Source organism: Anomaloglossus baeobatrachus, chromosome 7 (assembly GCF_048569485.1).
Source record: "Anomaloglossus baeobatrachus isolate aAnoBae1 chromosome 7, aAnoBae1.hap1, whole genome shotgun sequence".
Lineage (NCBI taxonomy): Eukaryota > Metazoa > Chordata > Amphibia > Anura > Aromobatidae > Anomaloglossus > Anomaloglossus baeobatrachus.
Window position 1 is genome coordinate 246,361,335 of NC_134359.1, and position 6,021 is coordinate 246,367,355.

Sequence of the window (6,021 nt, forward strand, 5' to 3'; positions counted from 1 at the left end):
GCAGGTCTTAGGAAAGGTCAAAGGCCGCATGCGCATTACAATACTTTGATCTGCCCTGAGCCGGGCAAATCAAAGTGCGCATGCGCAGCAGCGTAATGGCAGTCTGTGTGGATGACGTAGGACGCGTCATCCATACAGGGCTGAGAAGGAGAACAGCGATTGCACAACATGGATGAGGTGATGGGCCGAGAGCAGCAACGCCCATCGGACCGGACTGCCCTTTAGGTGAGTACTATAAACGTGTTTTACACAGCGGCTTGGGCTCTTTATATACAGTATTCTAGATGGCTGTTTATAAGAACCCACTGGTGTTGGGGGAAAAAAACTTGTGACAGGTTCCCTTTAACCTCCTGATTTACTTTTTCTCGAATCCTGTAGATGCTACTGTGCAAATTCCCTTTTTCTATTTAGAAATCAGTAAAGTGATGCCTCTACAGGAAGCTCTCTGTACACAGATTGCCATTGCCTATGCTTTAAGGGCATAAAAATTCAATATTTAAAAAAATTGTTAAATTTTCACAATTTTTCCGTTTTTTTTCTTCCACCAATAAAAGCTAAAAAAATGTAGCTCTAAATTTACCATTGACATGAAGTACAATATGTCCCAAAAAGAAACCTATCGGAATCATTGGGAGTTATTACCTCAGTGACATGGGTCAGATTTGAAAAAAATGGCCTCGTCAGGAAGGTGAGGGGGGAGTAAAAGATATTATCCATTGTCACCTACTTCTATAGCTGCTGCTCTTTGCCTGTCAGACTATCTATTGTGTCCAAGTCGTACTCTAATTAGGGCAATTTATGATTCCTCTATAACCCCGTGACTAGTGTCACGACCAAAGTCACCATGTAGCTCCAGTCTTCTTTTTTTTTTTTTTTTTTTTTTTTTTACCTGCTCCACAACTTTTAGAAAAACATTCATAGTTGCTGGTAGCAAAATTGTAAGGCCATGTGCACACGTAGAGTATGCGGTGAGGTTTTTACCTCAGTATTTATTGGCAAGTCAAAACCAGAAGTGGTGCCCGTGTTTCTATTATACTTTTCCTCTGTTCCACTCCTGGTTTTGGCTACAAATACTGAGGTAAAAAACTCACCAAATACTCAACGTATGTAAGTGGCCTTATTCAAGCGAAGTCCATGTTTCTTACGCCATGTGCACACGTTCAGTATTTGGTGAGGTGTTTTTTTTTGTTTTTTTTTGTTTTTCCTTTTTTTACCTCAGTATCTGTTCCACTACTGTTTTTTGGCTACAATCGGCAGACAAGTATAATAAACGGGCACCACTTCTGTATTTATCACCCACTCCTGGTTTTGGCTACAAATACTGAGGTAAAAAAAACTCAACAAATACTCAACATGTGGACGTGGCCTGAGATAAATGTGGATTTCGCTGCTACAAGGCCACGTGCACATGAGTGTTTGAGTTTTTTACCTCAGTATTTGTAGCCAAAACCAGGAGTGGAGCAATAAGAGGAAAAGTAATAAGAGAAACATGGGCACCACTTCTGGGTTTGGCTACAAATACTGAGGTAAACTCACCATATACTCAACCTGTGCAGATTGAGGCACATAAGGCCATGGCAACACATTGAGTTTCTGGAGAGCTGTTTTGTTTTTTTTTACCTCAGTATTTGTAAGCCAAAACCAAATTTGGTGCCTGTATTTCTATTTTCCTCTGATTGTCCCACTCCTGGTGTTGGCTACAAATACTGATGTAAAGTCACCAAATACTCAACATGTGAACGTGGCCTTTGTAGTCTAGCCGTTTTCAATTTTTTTTTTCTTCGGCGCTCCATTGGGAGACCCAGACAATTGGGTGTATAGCTACTGCCTCCGGAGGCCACACAAAGCATTACACTTAAAAGTGTAAGGCCCCTCCCCTTCTGCCTATACACCCCCCGTGGGATCACGGGCTCCTCAGTTTTCAAGCTTTGTGCGAAGGAGGTCAGACATCCACGCATAGCTCCACTGTTTAGTCAGCAGCAGCTGCTGACTATGTCGGATGGAAGAAAAGAGGACCCATACTAGGGTCCCCAGCATGCTCCCTTCTCACCCCACTTTTGTCGGCGGTGTTTGTTAAGGTTGAGGTACCCATTGCGGGTACAGAGGCTGGAGCCCACATGCTGCATCCTTCCCCATCCCCCTTAGGGCTCTGGGTGAAGTGGGATTTACCGGTCTCCAGGCACAGAGACCGTGCTCCGTCCACAGCCCCTGGGGAATCTGCTGGATATGGAGCGGAGTATCGTCAGGGACAGGGCCCTGCTACGCCAAGGTACTCTGTGTCCCCGTACAGTCCGCGCGCACACTGCAGCATTGCTGGGTGTGTTAGTGCGCCGGGGACAACAGCGCTGCGCGCTTGTGCCACACTTCCACAGCTTGCTGAGGGAGTTAGTGTGTTGGGAACTGCCGCGCCGGCCCCTGCTGGCAGTTTTTACTGCGGCGCGGCTGGGACTTGTGGTGCGCCGGGGACTTCCGCGCTGGCCGTGCATATTTGTCGGCCGCGCTTATTACTAGAGTCCCCGGCTTTTGCGGCCTAGTTCCGTTTCGTTCCCGCCCCCAGGCCTGCCAGTCAGGGGAAGGGCGGGACGCTGTACAGAACGTCAGCGCCGAGGGCTGGAATCTGCTTTACATACTCCAGCCCTCACATTGAGCACAGTGGGAAGCCAGTTTCCCGCACTTTGTCTGAGGCACGCCCACGGTCCGCCCCTCTTCACAGAACGCCGGCAGCCATTCCTGTGTGCAGGCTGAGCTGGAGAGGGGAGACAAGTTCTGGGAGACCCAGGCACGGGATTCTGGCGACTACACACCCGCTTTTAGCGGGCGGTAAGCGGCACCTCCGGTGCTGACCCCACTAGTGACGAAGTGTTCAATTGTATTTTTATGCTTGCATGCTATACATTGCACTAAACGGTCGCTGGTGATTCTTGGCTATATACCCTCCTAGATTGCTCTGTGGAGAATACAGCATGTCGTCCGCAAAAAACAGGGGTGCCAAGGCACAGGCTTTCTATGCTGCTTGCACCGCTTGTGAGGCTGTTCTACCGGCAGGTTCCACTGACCCCCATTGTGTGCAGTGCTCGGCCCCTGTGCCCCCTGCTCGGCCGGGGCCTCTGCTGGAGGTGTCCCAGAGAGATCCACCTGTGAATTCTGTCCAGGTGACAGGGACAGAGTTTGCAATTTTTGCGGATAGATTATCTGTGACTATGTCTCAGATTCTAGAAACTTTGCAGTCTAGACCAGTAACTCAGACCATGGGCACTGTTGATTCATTGCTCCCTGGTCCCCCTCAGTTGGAACAGCTCCGGGCTCCGGGGGTGTCCCATGCATCCCAGGGTGATGGCTCTGACACGGACGACAGTCCCAGACAGCCTAAGCGAGCTCGCTATGAGCGGCCCTCTACATCATCTCACTGGTCAGGGTCTCAGCAGGAGGATTCTCTGTGTGATGAGCCGGAGGTAGCTGATCAGGATTCTGATCCTGAGACCGCTCTCAATCTGGATACTCCTGATGGTGACGCCATAGTGAACGATCTTATCGCGTCCATCAATAAAATGTTGGATATTTCTCCCCCTGCTCCTCCAGTGGAGGAGTCAGCTTCACAGCAGGAGAAATTCCATTTCAGGTATCCCAAGCGTAAATTAAGTACTTTTCTGGACCACTCGGATTTTAAAGAGTCAGTCCAGAAACACCACGCTTATCCAGATAAGCGTTTCTCAAAACGGCTTAAGGATACACGTTCTCCCTCTCCTCCTGACGTGGTCAAGAGCTGGACCCAGTGTCCCAAGGTGGATCCCCCTATCTCCAGGCTTGCGGCTAGATCCATAGTTGCAGTGGAGGATGGGGCTGCACTTAAAGATGCCACTGACAGACAGATGGAGCTCTGGTTGAAATCCATCTATGAAGCTATCGGCGCGTCGTTTGCTCCTGCATTCGCAGCCGTATGGGCACTCCAAGCTATTTCAGCTGGTCTTACACAGATTGACACGGTCACCCGTACATCTGTTCCGCAGGTGGCATCCTTAACCTCTCAAATGTCTGCATTTGCGTCTTACGCGATTAATGCGGTTCTGGACTCTACGAGCCGTACGGCAGTGGCATCCGCCAACTCCGTGGTTTTACGCAGAGCCTTGTGGTTAAGGGAATGGAAAGCAGATTCTGCTTCCAAAAAATGTTTAACCAGTTTGCCATTTTCTGGTGACCGGCTGTTTGGTGAGCGTTTGGACGAAATCATTAAACAGTCCAAGGGTAAGGATTCATCCTTACCTCAGCCCAGACAAAACAAACCCCAACAGAGGAGGGGACAGTCGGGGTTTCGGTCCTTTCGAGGCTCGGGCAGGTCCCAATTCTCCTCGTCCAAAAGGACTCAAAAGGATCAGAGGAGTTCAGATTCTTGGCGGGCTCAGTCACGCCCAAAGAAGACAGCCGGAAGACCCGCTACCAAGGCGGCGTCCTCATGACTTCCGGCCTCCTCCCTCCGCATCCTCGGTCGGTGGCAGGCTCTCCCGCTTTGGCGACATTTGGCTGCCACAGGTCCAAGACCGTTGGGTGCGAGACATTCTGTCTCACGGGTACAGGATAGAGTTCAGTTCTCGTCCTCCAACTCGATTCTTCAGAACGTCTCCGCCTCCCGACCGAGCCGATGCTCTTCTGCAGGCGGTGTGCACTCTAAAGGCGGAAGGAGTGGTGATCCCTGTTCCTCTTCAAGAGCAAGGTCACGGTTTTTACTCCAATTTGTTTGTGGTACCAAAAAAGGACTGGTCTTTCCGTCCCGTTCTGGACCTAAAACTTCTCAACAACCACGTGAGAACCAGACGGTTCCGGATGGAATCCCTCCGATCCGTCATCGCCGCAATGTCTCAAGGAGATTTCCTAGCATCAATAGACATCAAGGATGCTTATCTCCACGTACCGATTGCTCCAGAGCATCAGCGTTTTCTACGCTTCGTTATAGGAGACGAACACCTTCAGTTCGTAGCCCTGCCTTTCGGTCTGGCGACAGCCCCACGGCTCTTCACCAAAGTCATGGCAGCTGTAGTTGCAGTCCTGCACTCTCAGGGACACTCCGTGATCCCTTACTTAGACGATCTGCTGGTCAAGGCGCCTTCTCAAGAGGCATGCCAACACAGCCTGAACGTGGCGCTGGAGACCCTCCAGGGTTTCGGGTGGATCATCAACTTTTCCAAGTCAAATCTAACCCCGACCCAGTCGATAACATATCTTGGCATGGAGTTTCATACTCTCTCAGCGATAGTGAAGCTTCCGCTTGTCAAACAGCGTTCACTACAGACAGGGGTGCAATCTCTCCTTCAAGGCCAGTCACACCCCTTGAGACGCCTCATGCACTTCCTAGGGAAGATGGTGGCAGCAATAGAGGCAGTCCCTTTCGCGCAGTTTCATCTGCGTCCACTACAATGGGACATTCTCCGCCAATGGGACGGGAGGTCGAAGTCCCTCGACAGAAACGTCTCTCTCTCTCAGGCGGCCAAGGATTCTCTTCGATGGTGGCTGCTTCCCACCTCATTGTCGAAAGGGAAATCCTTCCTACCCCCATCCTGGGCGGTGGTGACGACAGATGCGAGTCTGTCAGGGTGGGGAGCAGTCTTTCTCCACCACAGGGCTCAAGGTACGTGGACTCAGCAAGAGTCCACCCTTCAGATCAACGTTCTGGAGATCAGAGCAGTGTATCTGGCCCTACAAGCCTTCCAGCAGTGGCTGGAAGGCAAGCAGATCCGTATTCAGTCAGACAACTCCACAGCGGTGGCATACATCAACCACCAAGGAGGAACTCGCAGTCGGCAAGCCTTCCAGGAAGTCCGGCGGATTCTGACGTGGGTGGAAGACACGGCTTCCACCATATCCGCAGTTCACATCCCAGGCGTGGACAACTGGGAAGCAGACTTCCTCAGTCGCCAGGGTATGGACGCAGGGGAATGGTCTCTTCACCCGGACGTGTTTCAGGAGATCTGTCGCCGCTGGGGGATGCCGGACGTCGACCTAATGGCGTCTCGGCACAACAACAAGGTC